We start from the raw sequence: 18,869 nt of genomic DNA, 5'->3' as shown, positions 1-18,869 counted from the left end.
CAAATAAATTATTCTCTATAATAGATGAGAACACAATATAGGCTCACTCTCAATTGTTATAACTTTCCACAACCCAAATTATACTAAGTATAAAAATACAATAAGCTCAATAGTTGTGTGTGTAAGCAATGAGAAAATCAATCATAAACTCAATGTACACCCTAGCTTGATGAAAATGATAAACAACAAATAATTAATACAAAGCTAGTATTAATAAACTCAATGTACACCCTAGCTTGATGAAAATGATAAACAACAAATAATTAATACAAAGCTAGTATTAAGTTTAGAAATTCTTCTCTGAAAAACAAGATAGAGAGATGGATTAAAATAAAGCTCAAACAATGTAGATGATCTCCTCCACTTGTGAGAAACTTCTTTACAAACAAACTCTTTTAAAACACACTAAACAAGCTTTAAAACCCTTGTTAAACTTGTTTAAAATATTTCTTGGATTTTTGAAACTAAGGATATGTGGAGGTACTTATAGGAACCCCAAAGCCAAGAGAAAACAAGACAAAATGACCAAAAAACCAAAAATGGTACAGTCTGAAAATATAGTCGTTACAGCGTTATGAGTCGACTCAAAGTCGACTCAGTACTGTTCATGAGTCGACTCATAAGTAGCCATTACAGGCTAAAAACTAACTTATGGGTCAACTCATAAAATTCATGAGTTGACTCATCATGCATGGGTCGACTCATGAAGTCATGGGTCGACTCAGCAGAAACAAAACACATTTTCCAGCATAGTTTGTGAGTCGACTTATGACAGGCATGAGTCGACTCAACTTGATGGGTCGACTCATGATGTTATGAGTCGACTCGTCAGAAACAAAATGTAAACTGTATAATAGTTTATGAGTCGACTCAATACTATTCATGAGTCGACTCAAGACATGCACACTGTTTGTTTTAAATAGAAATCTGATTTTCAAACCTCTTTTATTCATGAGTCGACTCAAGACATGCACACTGTTTGTTTTAAATAGAAATCTGATTTTCAAACCTCTTTTAAAAATAGCAAATAAAATCAGAAAAATGTAAAACTTTGGGAAATGATTGTAAACATGATAATAAAATAAAAAAGAACCTCCCAAATAAAAAATATCATTATTTTGAAAAATAGTCCAAAACATGAAAATGTAAACACATGAGTTATGACATTTTAGCTTAATCATGTTTTGAAATATTATAAAATGATTTTGTAGACTTAATAAAAGGTGTATATGATTATTGTTAATTCCAAAAACTGAGAATACAATATTTTCACAAAATTGCATATTTTGCAAACTTTTCAGAAATAATAAATATGATTTCATTGAACTAAATAAAATTAATATTGATGAAATCATATATATGCATATAAGTATGAAACAAGAAATATATTTCAATTGTATTCAATTGTTTCATATTAAAACTTGAAAATGATAAAACCAAAACATGTATGTATATGTATAACTATATATACATAGAAACCAAAACTATAATGTGTATATATATATATATAACTATATATATATATATATAGATAAAAAACAATATAATATGTGTGTATATATGATTGAGCTTAAAGTACCAACACACATAATATAACACCTAAACTAAATGTTATCCAAGCAATCTTGCTCTTTAATAAGCTTGACTTGGTATACTTGGATGAAGCATGAACTTGGATCTTCAACTTAAATTGCATGGCTTCACTCCACTATTCCTCTAACCTCCATTAGATATGATCGTGAATGCTCGATTATATCCAATCTCTAACATATTTTTTGTCTACAATGAATATAAAACACAAACACTAGACAAATAATATTAAATGTAAATTATTTGTTAAACATCATCAAAACAAAAAGGCCAACAGTATGTATAAGTCGACTGGATTTTTTCCATAAGTCACCTAACCAGTGTGATTTTCCAGCTTCTATTTTTTACAGTCTATCAGTCGACCGGTCTAAAAGATCAGTCGACCAATCAACGGTAATTTTTCCAGTAACGATTACTTTTTGAGTGATTGTTTTGTTTCATTGGAGAGGCTATAAATAGCCCTCTTGATTCATTTGTTCTACTAAGGAAGTTTATAGAAGAGTTTTGCAAGTTTGTTTAAAGAGTTTTTAAGAAAAATTAAGTGTGTTTGATTATGTGAAGAGAGCTTCACAAGAGAATGATTGCAACATCGTTCTTGAGGATTTCAACCTCAAATCTCTACCTCTCTTGTTTTTGGAGAAGTTTTCTAAACTTCTTTCTTCTAGCTAATCTTATATTTTGATTTTCACATTTATGCTAGATTGATTTGAGTTTATCTTTGATTGTGTTTTACTCATTGCTTTCACACACAACCTCTTGAGGTTTAGTATTTCACATATTGTATAGTTTGGGTTATAAGAGTATTACGATTGAGTGAGCTTCCATTTTCGTTCTCATTTGTATTAGAGAACAAAATCATTTACTTAAGCTTATCGGTAAACACGTTGTAATACACAATGACACTTAAAGGAGTGGTTGGTGAGAGATCGGAGTTAATTCTAAGAGTAGTAGCTTAGTTGTAAAAGCCTAGGAAGAGGTAATAATTTTAAGCACTTGAGGAAGGTGACACGGGTAGGCTAACACTTAGAAGAGTGTATCGTAGGATTGACAACATGTGGATTGTAAAAGTTTTTGATGAACTTTAAAAACTGATTATGTAGTGATTTGTGAAGAGATGGTGGAGATTCTCCTCAAGATGAGGAGCGGAGGCGTAGGTCGAGGGTTGACCGAACTCCATGATCATATCCTTGTGTTTGCATTTGTCATTTGTCCACTATTCCTCTTTTGATATTGTGATTATTATTTATATCATTTATTGTTTCATTATATATCCTTGCTTATATTATTGTTTATATCATCATTGCTAGGATAATTCATTATTAGTTTTAATTTGGCATCAATATCATATTAGATTAGCAATTACCCTATTCACCCTCCTCTAGGGTATTTTCATATTTAACATTGTATAGGTATAATTCCACCTGGGGTCAGAATCGTTTATAGTTAACTTGGGTTTTAAATATTTTTTTTATAAAACTATTTTCATCTATTAAGTCTTTGTTCAGAAGCATTTTGAGTATAAGCTATAACCCTAAGCTTTTCTGTCATAGGTTTAGTTTCATTACATACACTTTAAACAATTAAATTTGAAATATGACACATACATTTAATATGAAAAAGATCACTATGACATGGCAATAGTAAAGATGATTTAATATAATCTACAGCAACATTATTATTATTTGTATTATCTAGTGAAAAATATATATTTTTTTTTAATTTTTAATTTAGAAAGTCCTTTCATTATTAAATTTGTAACATTAACACTAGTGTGTGAATCTTCAAATGCAATAAAAAAATAACTCTTTTAAACATTTGCTAAGTATTATCAATCCAGTGTGTTGTGATACATAATAACTATTTTGTTCTCTAGATGTCCAAATATCAGAAGTTGAAGAAAATTTATAGTTTAAGCCTTGAAAATAAGAAATTATTTTTGTTTATTTTTCGTGATAATATTTTAAAAAATCATGTTGACATGATTGACTAGAATTTTTTTGAAATGCAGGATAAAAGCCATCTCTAATCATATCTTCAAATTCGTCATCTTCTACTAATTTAAAAGGAAGATTTTTAAGAATAATAAACTTGATGACATATTTTCTAGCTTTAATTATGTCGTAGTTCCAGGAACCGAGGCTACCGATGGTGGATGATTTAGAGAGTAGAGGTTGGTGGATTTCCCATTGAGACGTTCCTCCTTGTGTTTTGTTGTGTTTTTCCATATGACGTCTGAGGTTGTTGGTGTCGCTCTTATGATGAGCTTGAAAAATATGGCCGCACAGCATACATTTGGCCTTCTGGGTGAGAAGTTTAATGTGTTGATCCCTGGTGACTTCTATTTTCTCAAAATAAATTCTACACATCGGATCTGGGCCTTTTAGGAGCTCTAGGTGTGAGATCATCTCCACCGGAGATCAGCATCTGTAGTAGAAGGAGTAGTTGTAGGCTCTGTAGGTGTAGTGGGACTCATTTCGACATCTGGAGTTGGAACTTGCATTTCATAATCGGAGGAGGAAGTTGTTGGCCTTCTTGTTTTGATGATGTTTAACAAACAATTTACAACTAATGTTGTTTGTCTAGTATTTGTGGTTTTCTATTTATTGTAGACAAATAACATTATTGGAGGATGGATGGAATCAAGCTTTCACGATCATATCCAATGGAGATTGGCGGAATAGTGGAGTGAAGCCTTGCTATCAAGTTAAAGATCCAATTACAAGCTTTATCCAAGTTTACCAAGTTGAGTTATAATGAAGATCAAGATCAAGCTTGGGTAACATTTAGTTTAGGAGTTTATATTATGTGTGTTAGTACTTTAACCTCAATCATATACACACATACACGTTTTGGTTTCGTATATATATAATTATATATATACATATATGTTTTTGGTTTGATAGTTTTCAAGTTTTAATATGAAACAATTTAATATAATTAGAAAACATATTTTTGTTTCATACTTATATGCATATATATGATTTCATCAATATCAATTTTAGTTAGTTAAATGAAATCATGTTTTTAGTGCATTATATGTGTATTTTGATAAAATACTACATTCATTGTTTATAGACTTCATAACAATAGTTTACATCTTTCTTCAAGTCTATAAAATCATTTTGTAAAGTCTCAAAACATGATGTTTTGGACCTCCTTACAAAATGATGATATTTTACATTTGGGAAGTCCTTTTTAAAAACCAGTTTTTGTAGCATGTATATTATCATGTCTACAATCATTCCTAAAGTTTTATATTTTTCTGAATTTATTTGATATTTTTAAATAGGATTTTAAAATCAGAAAATCAACTTTCAAACTGTTCTGTTCATGTATCAGTTTGCGGTCGACCGCCACGGTCGACCGCACCTGAGTTTTTACCTGCGGAGTCAAACAGAAACTTTCGCGGTCGACCGCCACGGTCGACCGTCAGCTCGAATTTTCCCACGGTCGATCGTCGTTCACTCCAACGGTTATTTTGTACAGAATCTGATTTTGGATTCTGTGGGCTTTTTGGTCTTTTGTTTGGGGTTTTTGGCTGAGGTTTTGGGAGGCTATATATACCCCTTTGATCTCAGTTCTTCAAAAAACCAAGAGAATGTTTTAAAAGAGTTTAACAAGGGTTTAAACTTGTTTAGTGTTTGTTTAAAAGAGTGTTTAAGAAGCTTTTAAGCAATTGAGAGTTTTGGGTTTGTGAAATTAATTTCACAAGAGCTTGAGGAGATCCTATTGGTGCTTGAGCATCCAACAATCCTCCTTCAATCTCTTGATCTATTAAGAAGTTTTCTAAACTCTATTTTCTAGCTTTATATCTATTTGCTTGTTTATCATTTTATTAAAGCTAGTTTTGTATTGAGTTTAGATTTGATTTACCTCTTTGTTACACACACACCCACATTGAGCTTATTGTATTTTCATACATAATATAATTGGGTTGGTGAGAGTTGTAACAATTGAGAGTGAGCTTACATTGAGTTCTCATCTATTGTAGAGAACAAATCATTTGTTATATTGTGAGATTGTAAAGTTTTCGGTGAGCTAGAAAACCGAGTATGAGGAGTGTAGACGTTGATTGGTGAACGTTGAAAACTGACATTATAAGTGTTTGTGAACGTTGATCGGTGAGCGTTAAAAACCGACATTGTAAGGTGTAAACGTTATTCGGGTGAGCGTAGAAAACCCGGTTGTGATAGTGAATTTCTCCCCGGGAGTGGGGAGCGGAGACGTAGGACGAAAGGTCCAAACTCCGTGATTATTTGAGTGTATTTGAGTTTGTCTTTGGCGCATTTGCTTATGCATTTATCTTATATCGCCAATTGCCTTTACTCTTGTATATTTTGCCCTATCACATTTGTAGTTTGATTATATTACCATTGTGTTAGTTTATATATCCTTACATATTTTTCATCATATACCTCTTTGCTAGGATATATCTCTTTGTTCATATTGCATATTTTTGCTCATATCATATTGTATATCTATCTTGTAAGAATATATTTGTTAATAAGTTTTAATTGGCATATAATCGGATTAGATTAGCATAAGACCCTAATCACCCCCCTCTAGGGTCTAACAGAAGTCATTTGATTGGAGAGTTAGAGAGAGTATTAGAGAGTATAGGAGAGTATTAGAGAGAAGTAGATGAGCTTTGAATGAGAAAAATAAATAAAAACACCTCTATTTATAGAGGCAGCCCCTAACCAAATGACCAAATACCCTTAAAATTTGATCGTTTTTTGACCGTTTTAGGGGTATTTTAGTTAAATACTCAAAATGGCCATTATGGCTATCCGAACCGGGCCAGGTTCAGCCCGCTCGATCCAACGGTCATTTGTTTTACCGTTTGGACCTGGCCGGTTCTAGGCAGGCTCGGGCCGCCCGGTCCAAAAGTTATATTATGCACCGTTGCGACTGCGGCCGGGTTGGTCGCCCGGCCTAACGCCCCGTACCAAAAAAATGACCATTTAGCCCCAAAGTGCGGAACTGGCCCGCGTCCATTTTCGCCACATGCGAGCCCTAGTCTTAGACCAGACCCTGGTACCCCGCTTCGGCCATTTTCTCGGCCCAGCTGGGCCGGAAAAGCCCGGTGCGAGGGTGGCCGAGGCGACCGGGACGCGGGCCCAGAAACCTAGGCTTTTCTTAGGTCTAGGCCTGGCGGCAACCTGGCCGGGTTCGGTCTAGACCTCGGGCCGGTTCCAGGCCTTAGGCCCGGATGGACACCCTTACCTTTGAGGTCTAGAAGTGGCAATAATGGACGATCATATAACTCCAACCTAGATTCACTTCTCGAAGATAAAGCTTCAAGGTCTTACTGCCCTCAAAGAAGGTTGGTACTGATCCTTCCAAGTGATAAGGTCGATGTTCTCGCGCCCTTCTGGAAGGCCCGCTTCAGCCCGAGGAAACTTGAGCTCAAGAAATCGGATGCGCAGGCCTTGTGCCTTCACTTGGTCAACAGCAGGCCTCATTAGAGCGGATCTGCTATGAGATGGGCCATGTTGACGAGGGGTATCATAATCATATGGCCTTGGGCGACAAGAGGGAAATGACGTGTTTGCTCCTCTTTTGTGAAACCGAGGAGCAAATGGGAGATGTTGAAGAGTGAAAAGATAAGAGAGGAGAGTCAATTCAATTTGTACACTTCTATCGTTAGTGGACAAAGTCTTTGATAAGCCAACGTGACACGCAAGTTGATTTTTCCTTGCAATTGGGCCTTTCATGGGCCACACCCACGTTCTATATTCTACAAGATGGGGGCTGGATTATCTAATTAGTGACTTATGTTGGTCAATTTTCGATTTGGTCTGTAGTCTTCAGCTCTGGGTTCTCTCTAAGAACATAATATAGAGAAGAATATACTGATTAATCTTTGATTATGTTCTGTTCAATTCAAACTTTAGACGAGTCAGAGTTATGGATTAGAATACGTCTCAGCGGCGGGGGTCCACTGAGGCGATCGTTCGTTTGCAAGCACGTGGATGATGACGCGTGCTTATAGAAGAGTAAACTTGTTCGTTAATTTGCCGGTACTGAGGTTATTTGGTCCAGTGCTTACTTCTGCTATTAGTTAAATATATTTTATTTATATGTAAACGAAGAATATAATGGATATTTCTAACCTTTATGATACAAGATCATGGACCTCTTTATTACTATATTAGGCTCCCAAATATTGGATTTTGACCGAGAAGTTCATTACCAAAGTATTGAATATTGAAAGTCCCTGTAGCAGAAAACTTTTCCAGTAAATTGGGGTGCGGAAAGTAGTGAATTTTTAAGGATAATGTGGAGAAAGCAATTCATTCGTACTTTAAGGAATAGGGTTAGGGAGTTTGATTTAGAATTTAGAAGCGAAAAAGGCAGTACTGGAGAAGGATCGTCCTTTGAGTTTGAGAACAGAGCTTTTTTTTTTTTCTTTTTTCTTCTTTATTTTAATAGAAAACAGAGCAGAAATGGTTAAAGAGGTTAAATGCTATTGTGCTCAAGGAACACTAAAATAAATTAAAATTAGGGTTAATTCTAGACAACCCCCCAATAAAGTGAGAGCTGTCATTTGGATTTAACAACTGAAAATGTTGTTCTTATTTGGGATAATCTATGCCCTGTATGATATATTTTCTTTGGCCTGACATGGATATACGGTTTGCTGAAAGTAACAAAAATGTAGGATGCCCATTGTTCCTCTGTTAACGTCAAGTTCATACGCTGCTTTTCAATTAGCATGTGATAGATATATTGGTTGTACATGTTATGTAATTATATTTTATAGATAACAGACTTGCCCAAGTTCAAGCTGATTTCTCAGTCAAATAGTATTCTTCCAATAATTCTCGCCTTACGTTAAATCCTTCTGCTGTAACAAAAACACTGAGATCTTCTGCTCCAAGCGTAACTACATCCAGTCCTTCTTATGGTCCAGGAAAAATATATCCAAACGATTCAAAGAATGGCCAAAAAAAAAATGCAAGTCTGCTACCAAGTCCTCACTGCCACAGACAAAAGATCAAAGGATATATTTTTTTCTCTCTATGCAATTGTCTGCACCCGTATGTCGTATCAAATGCATAAGATTCGAATAAGAAGATCCTCCTTGTACTGCCTCTAGAGCTTGCTCAGCGGAATATTTAGTCGTCTCCCTCCACTCTTCAGCTTCTCACTCTAATTAGGCCAAGTTATCATACGAATGCTGACATAGACTTTAACATCGAATTCCAACCTCATCGTGTAAAAAATCCTCTAATTACAAGCCCTCAATACCTTGTTCTTTTTTCAAACTCAGAATGCCATACCTCCACCTCAAAACACCTTTCTCGGACTTTGATCACCCATATGAATGAACAACCAGAAGCCTCCGGTTGCAATCCTACCTCAATGAGTTGAGCAGCAATTGTTCAAAACAAGAGTACCAAAACTCACAAAAACTACCGAGCTTGTTTTCATCGAGTCAAAAGATCTCAACAATGATCCTTGTTAATAGTCTTTGTTCCCCATAGAAGCTATATCTTCAACATATCCGTTGAGAAGCGCAACGGGCCAATAGTCCAAACCTTTTTTCATATTGGATAGATAGAAAGTGAGGAACTGGTGATGTATGCCATTATGCAAGCAATTTGTGTCAAATTTGGACTTAAAGCATTATGAGGTTTGTTATGACAAATCCCCAGCATAAACTAATATCAATCACATGAAAGCACAAAAAATATCAAGAACACACGAACACAAAGATATGCGTGGTTCGGCTTGTAGCCTACGTCCACGGGCGAAGGAGGAGAATAGCTAGCTTTACTCAATTATGTAGAATACAAAGTAGAATCTCTCAATCCCAAATAACACTTCAAGATTCTCGTGCAATCTTTCTAAATAAAAGTAACAAATGGAGACACTAGTGGAAAATAGGGTATTGGCGACGGATATCGAATCCGTCGCCAATACAAACATTGGTGATGGGTAGTTTCCTGTCGCCAATACGTATTGGCGACGGCGTCAACCGGTCACTAATGTATATACCAAACTAATTATTCAGTTATATTCGATTCGATAGTTCATTTAACGCTAAATAAATATTTTTTAGAATTCGAAGTTGCTAAAGATTGGAATTTGACCAGCCCCGTCCATCGCCAATGTTGATGTCGTCGCCAATACGTATTGGCGACGGCACAGAACGGTCACTAATGTATATACCAAACTAATTATTCAGTTATATTCGATTCGATAGTTCATTTAACGCTAAATAAATATTTTTTAGAATTCGAAGTTGCTAAAGATTGGAATTTGACCAGATGTATATTCAATTTGTTCGTATATTAAATATTCGTTTAAAATTGATCATGTGTTATTATTTGTATTATTGCATATATGATGCCGTATTTTAACAATTTACCTTTTCAATTTAAGTTTTATATACCGATTTTAAGACTTAAATAAACTTAAATTTGTTTTCTAATTAAATATTGATTTAATTATATACCGATTTTAAGACTTAAATAAACTTAAATTTGTTTTCTAATTAAATATTGATTTAAATATATACACATCATATTAAACTTAAATTTGTTTTCTAATTAAATATTGATTTAAATATATACACATCATATAGTATAAAGGAATAGTTTTTATTTATGAATTTAATACTAATTGAAAATTAAATTCTTTGGCGGAATAAATATACTTTGATATTCGACAAGTATTCGTGAGTTTTTGGCTTTGGCTTTGATTAATTTAGAGAAAATGATGAGAAAAGTGAAGATGATGAGAAAATGGTGAGAGGCCAATGAAGAGATCATTTTTAGTTATATGTGTTACGAACATGTAATCATATTAATCTTGCTAATGATATACCAGAACTTATCATACCTCTTTTCAATTAATTAGGAAATCTATGCTATTGTTTAAATTTATTATCTTTTATTCTTTATGGTAGTAGATTAGATGACCTCCACTACTCTTAATTGGCTTCATTTACGGATGAACTTGACCCTGTAAACAATATTAATAAATGTGAGAAGAGTTTAATGAGATTTAATCACTAAAGAAACAGATAAAAATAGTTTGGATAAAGTTCTCTTAGAGTTTTATAAGGTTAAGAGGAGAAAGAGTAGTCGAAATTGAGTTATAGCGTAGATGATATCTGTTGGAGGAAATTTTTTTTAAATGAATTTGTTTTTCACAATTTAACGGGTCAACTAGGTCCATACAGGTAAACTTTTTATAATTAAAAGTCAAGGGAAACTAGTAATAATAGTTAGATTTAAAAGAATATTTCTTTAAATATAACCGATGTTAAACAGGGGACCTAATAGTAAATGTTGTGATGATTTGAGGGATGTAATAGAAATTTCCATGATTTGAGTGAGTGATTTTGAAATATTGAGATTTGAGGGACTAATTTGGCGACGGACCCCATCCGTCACCAATGTTGATGTAGTCGCCAATACGTGTTACGAACATGTAATTATATTAATCTTGCTAATAATATACCAGAACTTACCATAGCTCTTTTCAATTAATTAGGAAGTCTATGTTATTTTTTAAATTTATTATCTTTTATTCTTTATGCTAGTAGATTCGATGACCTCCACTACTCTTAATTGGCTTTCACATTTTAATGTATTTGGTTTTCACGTTTTAACGGGTCAACTAGGTCCATACGGGTTAACTTTTTATAATTAAAAATCAAAGGAAACTAGTAATAATAGTTAGATTTAAAAGAATATTTCTTTAAATATAACTGCTATTAACCAGGGGACCTAATAGTAAATATTATGATGATTTGAGGGATGTAATAGAAATTTTCATGATTTGAGTGAGTAAATTTGAAATATTGAAGATTTGAGGGACTAATTTGGAAATATTGAATATTTGAGGGACTAATATTAAAATAATCCAATCATTAACTCTAACTCAAGGATGTAAAAGGAAAATTGGTAAGAATAGTTAGATTTTAGGATTGCAATTACAACTTCTATGAGATTTCGGGAACTAATTTAAAAATATAAAAACTTTAAGGGGCTAAAATTAAAATATCCTAGACATAAATATCTCAACCAAACCATAATCCAAACCCTCTCTTCTCAGCCACCGTTCTCTCTCCTTCCCTTAGTTTACCTCCATTCTGGAAACCGCAGTCCTCCCCTCGACGACCCGCGCCCTCAACAACCCACGCACGTCATTCCTCAACTGTACGCCTTCCTGACGACCCGACGCACGCCGCCCTTGCGCACGCTCCCTCGACGACCAGCCGCCCTCGACGACCTTCGCACGCCGCCTCGACCGCACATGCCGCACGATGCCACGCCCGCACGATCCATCGCCCGCACGCCGCCCTCGACGACCCCCCGCACGATGCCCTCGACGACCTAGCCAACCCTCCTTAGAGAGGTATTTTCAAAAATTTTAAATATTTTTGAATTTTTAAAACCCGACGCCCTAGCCAGCCCTTAACGGTCCACGACCATTATTTGAAGAATTCTACCATCTGGGAGGCTTGCGCAATCATGGGAGTGAAGACTGGTGTGGGAGACTGCTTACAGAGGATAAATTGGTGAAGTTTGGTGTGCTACAGGAGAGTGTTTGTGCTTTGTGCAATCATGGGAGCGAAGGAGTTGATCATATGTGCCCCTTTTTGTGCTTGTTTAAAAGAAGATCTTGGTGTGGTTGAGGATACAAAGGGATCCTATGGCTTGGGAGCAGGAGATTTCTTTGTTGGGTCAATGGAGGAGGACAAAATCCACGAAGTTGAAGATTCTGTTATTAGTTGATCTTTGGGGTGAAAGAAATTACAGGTGATTTTCTTCACTCTCAAGCTGTCCTTTAATTGTGTTGATAAAAGTGAAGATAGATGTGCTTACCAGATGTTTTTATAGATCCTGTCAAATTCGTGACTGGATTATGAGTTTGTAGGATGATCTCTCATTGAGTTTTACACAAATATATTGTTGTGTTAATGACTGTACACACCAGGCATGCCTGGGCGAGAGTGGACATAAAGTTTTTCATTTGGTTAAATAAAAAAAATTATTTACCAAAAAAATATAATTAAATATCCACCACCTTACTTTTGTTATAAGAGATATATAATATAAAATAATAATACGAGATATAAATATAAACTAATGGGGGAACCGCGATAGCCCGGATGGTTTGAAGGTTATAATATGGCTCCAAGGTCTCCATGTGATTATATTATTAAAACTGATTTCATGTGATTGGTTTCTTACATTTAATTTGGAATTTAATATATCACATGACACTTTGACTATACCCCCAACTCTTCTTTCTAAAAGAGCTTATACACCTTCTCACGGCTATGAAAATGTAGAGGGAAATGACAAAAAGGTGGAGAAAATTAATGAATTGAACGTGAGTATAAGATTAATTTTAGATTTGTATATACTTAATAATTTTTCATCAAAGTTTTTATTTTTTATGATATATGATATGTTGGCGGCGTTGGAAGCTTCTCAAAACGATGTCTTATCCCGTGTCATGCAGTCTCAAAGTACAGAGGACACTCCTGTAGAGCTTAACCGCATGACCAGAGATGAGTGGATGGAAGTTGTCGACGGAAAGGAAGAGTGCTTCTGCCAAGTGCTACAGTTAAGCGACCATGTCGCACGTCATACGTCGTGGGTAAGATTAAAAAAATACTTGTTGAAGAATGTTAAAATTCCATTGGCTTTAAGTTTTCTTCCCACTATTAAGCACGAGTTAAGCGGTACACAAACGACTTGGGATGTCGTTCAGCTACTCATCGATTCTCGACCCTTAAAGGACTTGCTTCCGCAACCTATATACGCGGAGATTATGGGGTTGGCATTTGATGAGCATGTAGCTGCAAGTGATGGAGATGTATATATGTCATATTATATATGTATTTATTATAAGTATTTTGGAATATATTCTCATATTGATTTATATTCTTTTTAGGCTAGAGGAGGTACCGCCATAGGAAGCTGCAGTACAGTACGACATTCTGATGCAGCCGCCACCAATGATAGGAATTACGACGATATGGACCACGACTATGATGAGTGAGTGGTGAGTTAGACTTTTTTGTTATTTTTGTGGACTTTTGGATTGTGTTGAACATATTATGACCTCCAGATTATATATATGTGTGAATTGATGAATGATGAATGTTAATATTGTTGGATGTGAATCGATGAATGTAAATATGAATATTGTTGGATATTGTTGGATGTGAATCGATTAATGTGAACGTGAATCTTGTTGGATGTGAATCGATTAATGTGAACGTGAATCTTGTTGGATGTGAATCGATGAATGTGAATGTAAATATTATTGAATGTGAATCAATGATTATGAACGTGAATATTGTTGGATGTGAATCGATAAATATGAATATTGTTGAATATATTATAAATATTGGTAGCAATAGGTATACATTCCTAATTGGGGGGCTAAAAAAGGAATTTTTTTTGGATTATATACATTGGCGACGGGAAGAACCGTCACCAGTGAACATTAGCGACGGTGAATACGCGTCGTCTCGCCAATTCAATTTGGTTGTACTATGCGCTCGTCGTATTCCGCCGCTAATGTCATATTGCCGACGGTACTGGAACCGTTCCAAATATCATGGCGACGGAACTGAAAACCATCGCACATGAACAATTGACGATTGACCGTACCCTCTCGTCGCCAATGTAAACTTTGGCCGACGGAAGTAGTCCCGTCGCCAATGTTCATTGGCGACGGGAATGATCTCGTCGTCAATGAACATTGGCGACGGCTGTATTCCCGTCGCCAATGTTCATTGGCGTCGGGCGTAGTCCGTCACCAATGTTTTCGTCACCAATACATATCTGTCGGCAATGAACATTAGCGATGGATGACCCCATCACCAAGGTTCATTAGCGATAGAATTATTAGCGAAGGATTGTTCCCTGTCGCGAAAGTGTATTGGTAACGGATTTTACTGCATTGACGATGAATTTTCCCATTGTCAATGCTCTATTTTCTACTAGTGAGATAATTCACGATGACGGGATTCCGAAGAAACTTGGTTTCTCTCCCTGTATTGGTGCTAACAAATTGACGATGTAGCCTACTCTAGAACCTGTCGGGCCTTCTCCTTATATTAGAATCCGTCAGGCCTTCTCCTTCTATAGGAGTGTCCCCTAGTCATCCGACGGCTGTGAAGAAACCTTGGCTAATAGGAAACCGAATAGAAATACAATTCTAATGTGAGTCCACTTCATGACAAACCAACACCTATCAACTCTTGGCTATGAGAACTCCAGCAAGGTTCTAATTAGAATCCAATCCAATTAGATCAAAAGACCTTGTTCCACTAGGATTAAGACTTAACTAAGATGTGTACACCAACTTAAATACTAATGACTAACACTAAAGTCATGGTTGAAGATTCCGAAACCGAATTACTGCGGTATTTGAGTCAAACCATAATAAATTTCTACCTTGACTCAAATACGTAGAAAATTCTTCACTCCAAAATAAGCTAACTTACTCCACATTCTCCAATAGCCTAACAGATCATTAAGTGCGGCGCATATCGATCAAGTTCGAGCCCAGCTTGAACTTGCCAACTAAAAGAGGCCTCCTCACAATCGACTAAATTGTCCGCATAATGATCATAACTCTTAGCGAAGTCATTACCTGAAGTAGCTCCTGAATAGCTGAAGGGCACAAAATTGTCAACCAACAATGTATAAGCTATCGTATTTTCATATCTTGGCGGTGGTCGAATATCTCATCTAAACCGATCTCTAGCAATAGTATATTCTTACTCTTCTTGTAGCTACTGAGGTGCTTTATCTACTTGAACATGATCTGGTCATTGAACGTCCCGTATTTTATCTCGCCTGAAGAGCTGAATCACGAATTTCTAACTCCACCTTATGTCTTGTAGTGCACACCTTATCATCAACTGACACCGATGACTGTTTCTGGTGAAACATAATAGACTCATCAAAAGTAGCATCATGACTGATAATAATCTTAGGAGAGTTCAGATCATGACACAATAATCTAAAATCCTTAACACCTGATACATAACCTATGAATATGCACTTCTTTGCTCACGGTTCAAATATCCCTTGACTAACATATGCAAATGCAGGGAAACCAAGTATTCTAATATTAGAATAATCTGCAAGCTTATCGGACCAAACCTCCTGTAGAGTTTTTACAACTAATAGCAGTAGATGACGATTGATTCACTAAGAAACAAGCCGTATTCACCGCTTTTGCACAATATTCCTTGCTAAACCTGCATTGAATATCATACAATAAGCTTTCTCCAATAGGGTTCTGTTCATACGTTCTATAGCTCCATTCTGTTGTGGTGTGTGAGGAGTTGTGCGATGTCAAACAATTCCATCCTTCTTGTAAAACTCATTAAATTCTCATCAACAAAACTCAAGGCCATTATCAATTCTAAGCCTCTTAATCAGCCTCCCAGTCTGCTTCTCAATCAAAGTTTTTTACTGCTTAAAAGTCACAAATACCTCATATTTATGTCTCAAAAAGTAGACTCAAACCTTTCATAAGTAGTCATCAATGAAGATCAATAAATATCTCCAACTATCATCCTTCAAGGTAACTTGGGAAGGTTTCAAAGATCTGAATGGATTTAATCCAAGGTACCTTTAGTTTGATGCGCTGCCATACTAAAGCTGACTTTTTTCTGCTTCTCGATGATGCAATGTTTGTAAAATCCCAAATTTCCTGTACTCTGTCCACATAAAGACCTTTCTTACTCAACTCGGCCAATCTGTGCTCACTCATATGATCAAGTCTCATATGCTATAATCTGGTAGTATCAACTCCTGGTATCGATGATGCAACTGTAGACGAACCGGTAACAGTAGCACCCTACAAAATATAAAAGCTGTTGGTCTTCTTTCCTTGTATAACTACAAAAGAGCCGTTTGTAACCCTAAGAACTCCACCTTTACCTGAATAATTACACCCAAGTCTATCAAGAGTGTCCAAAGAGATGAGATTCTTCCTTAAACCTGAAACATGCCTAATATTAGTCAAAGTCCTGGTGGCTCTATTAATCCAAATTGTGCCTTTCCCAACAGTGTTGCTTGAGGCGTTGTTCCCCAAAAGAACAACTCCGCCATCAATAGCTTCATAAATGGTGAACCAGTTCCGATTAGGACACTTATGATAGGAACAACCGGAATCCAAATCTAATCATCCATGCTCCTATTTATATCATCTATTGCCAACAAAATCATATCTTCAGCAATATCAACTTCGGCAGAGTCCTTTAATTTTTCTTCATACTCTTCTTGTTTATTTTTATTCTTTAATTTGTAACAATCGGTCTTAATGTGCCATTTCTTCTTGCAATATCTGTAGGTTAGATTCCTATGCTTTGACTTATAGCTATTACCTCCAAAGCCCCTCTCTTCTGATCTACTTTGAACAAACAAATCATCAGCTTTATCGCTACTTTCGTTATCTACTTTATCACCACTTTTGCTTAGGGTAAACTCTTTGTCGATCTTCTCCTTATTCAATAAGTTCTCTTTGACATCCTTCATGCCAATAGAATCTCAACCGTAAATCATAGTATCCTTGAAATGCTTATAGGAAGGCGGCAAAGAACACAATAACAATAGCACTTGATATTCATCATCGATCTTAGCATCAATCTTACTCAAATCTGTAATCATAGAATTAAATTCATCAATATGAGATTTAATGTGTGTTCCTTCTGACATTCGAAGTGTGTACAAACACTGCTTTAAGAGGAGGCAATTAGTGAGCGACTTTATCAGAAAAAAATCTTCCAACTTAGACCACAAATCAGCAGTTGTCTCCATCGTGAAAACTTCTTACAAAATTTTATTTGTCAAACATAACTAGATCGTTGTGAGTGCTCTATCATCCAACTCGTTCTAATGTTCCTACATCATAGTAACTGGTTTGTTCGACTTCCCAAACAAAGCCTTCTTCAATCCGTGTTATGTCAACACTTTGATAATCCTAACTCGCCAAAGGCTCGATATCTCACTTCATAGTGGTTATTGTCATCTTCTCATCTGATCGATAGCTGAAGGCTCTGATACTAATTTGCTATGATAATTTCCTAGGTTAAACTAATATCAATCACACGAAAGCACAAAAATATCAAGAGCACACAAACAAAATGAATATACATAGTTTGGCTTGTAGCCTACGTCCAAGGGTGAAGGAAGAGAAGAACTTTACTAAATTGTGAGGAATACAAAGTGGAATCTCTCAATCACTCAATCCCAAATAACACCCCAAGATTCTCGTCCAATCTTTGTAAATAAAAGGAACAAAAGTAGAGATAATTCACGAAGATGGGATTCTGAAGAAACTTTGTTTCTCTCTTTGTATTGGTTCTAAAAAGTTGATGATGTAGCTTATCCTAGAACTTATCAGGCCTCCTTTTATAGGAGCATCACCGATGTAAAACCCTGTAATTTTAAATATATTATGATATATAATAATAAATAAGTTATATCATGATAAATATTATTTATTAATGGTTGAGTATGCTAGGAATCGATTTGAGATCGATTCAGTGTATTTATGTGAATAAACGAGTGTATATATATGTGAATAAACGAGTGTAAACGTGCACAGTTGTAGTTGGCTGGAAACGGCGTCTGGGAGGTCGACCAATGCTATGGCATTAGTCAATCGATAACCATTGGCCGGTCGACTGATGCCATAGCATCGGTTGACCGTCGAGCTTCCAGAGCTCTTGTAGGTTTTGAGTCGGGTCGGTTTTGTTTCGCTTCAGGCCCAGTGTAGGAAGGTTTGACCAAGCGGGAGTTTGATGTGACCCTAACTATAGGAAGGTTTGATCACTCGATATGGAAGTAGACCTCTCATTCATGAAAGGAATCGAGAGGGGACTTTGGTCGTGGTCCTTACTATAGGAAGGTTTGACCGAATGGATAGTGAGAGTGGGAGTACAAATTACAGCGGGAGTGTTGATTCGTACAAATCACCCAAAGGGGGTTCCTGGTGTTAAGTGACAAATTCTTAACACGGATGGGTTTGAAAATCGTCAACGATCAGAATATTAAAATTCCAAGTATTATGTCTGGACTCTAACAATGGGAATGTTGAGTGCACAGACACATCGGAATTTTGAGTGGATTAGACCAGAAAGAATTTTAGTGGTCCCACTGTCAATTGATTTGATCAGTGAGAGATTTTGTAGTAGAGAACTAAGAATCATCAAGCACTCCACAATTACACCGTGGGAGTTTCGTGAGGGAAGATTGATCCAACTAAGTGATCAAATCTCA

The 18,869-nt window shown here is 35.8% G+C and overlaps 1 long non-coding RNA gene across 1 annotated transcript; it reads left to right on the top strand.

Moving 5' to 3' along the window:
• LOC109842984 lies at window positions 11,876–13,804 on the top strand. The gene is made up of 4 exons (XR_002247477.1): window positions 11,876–11,964; window positions 12,051–12,368; window positions 13,078–13,215; window positions 13,513–13,804. It is a non-coding gene; the product is annotated as an uncharacterized LOC109842984 (long non-coding RNA).

This window comes from Asparagus officinalis, chromosome 1 (genome assembly GCF_001876935.1).
Source record: "Asparagus officinalis chromosome 1, Aspof.V1, whole genome shotgun sequence".
Taxonomy (NCBI): domain Eukaryota; kingdom Viridiplantae; phylum Streptophyta; class Magnoliopsida; order Asparagales; family Asparagaceae; genus Asparagus; species Asparagus officinalis.
The sequence above is the reverse complement of the archived record's forward strand: the minus strand, read 5'-3'. Positions and strand labels throughout refer to the sequence as shown.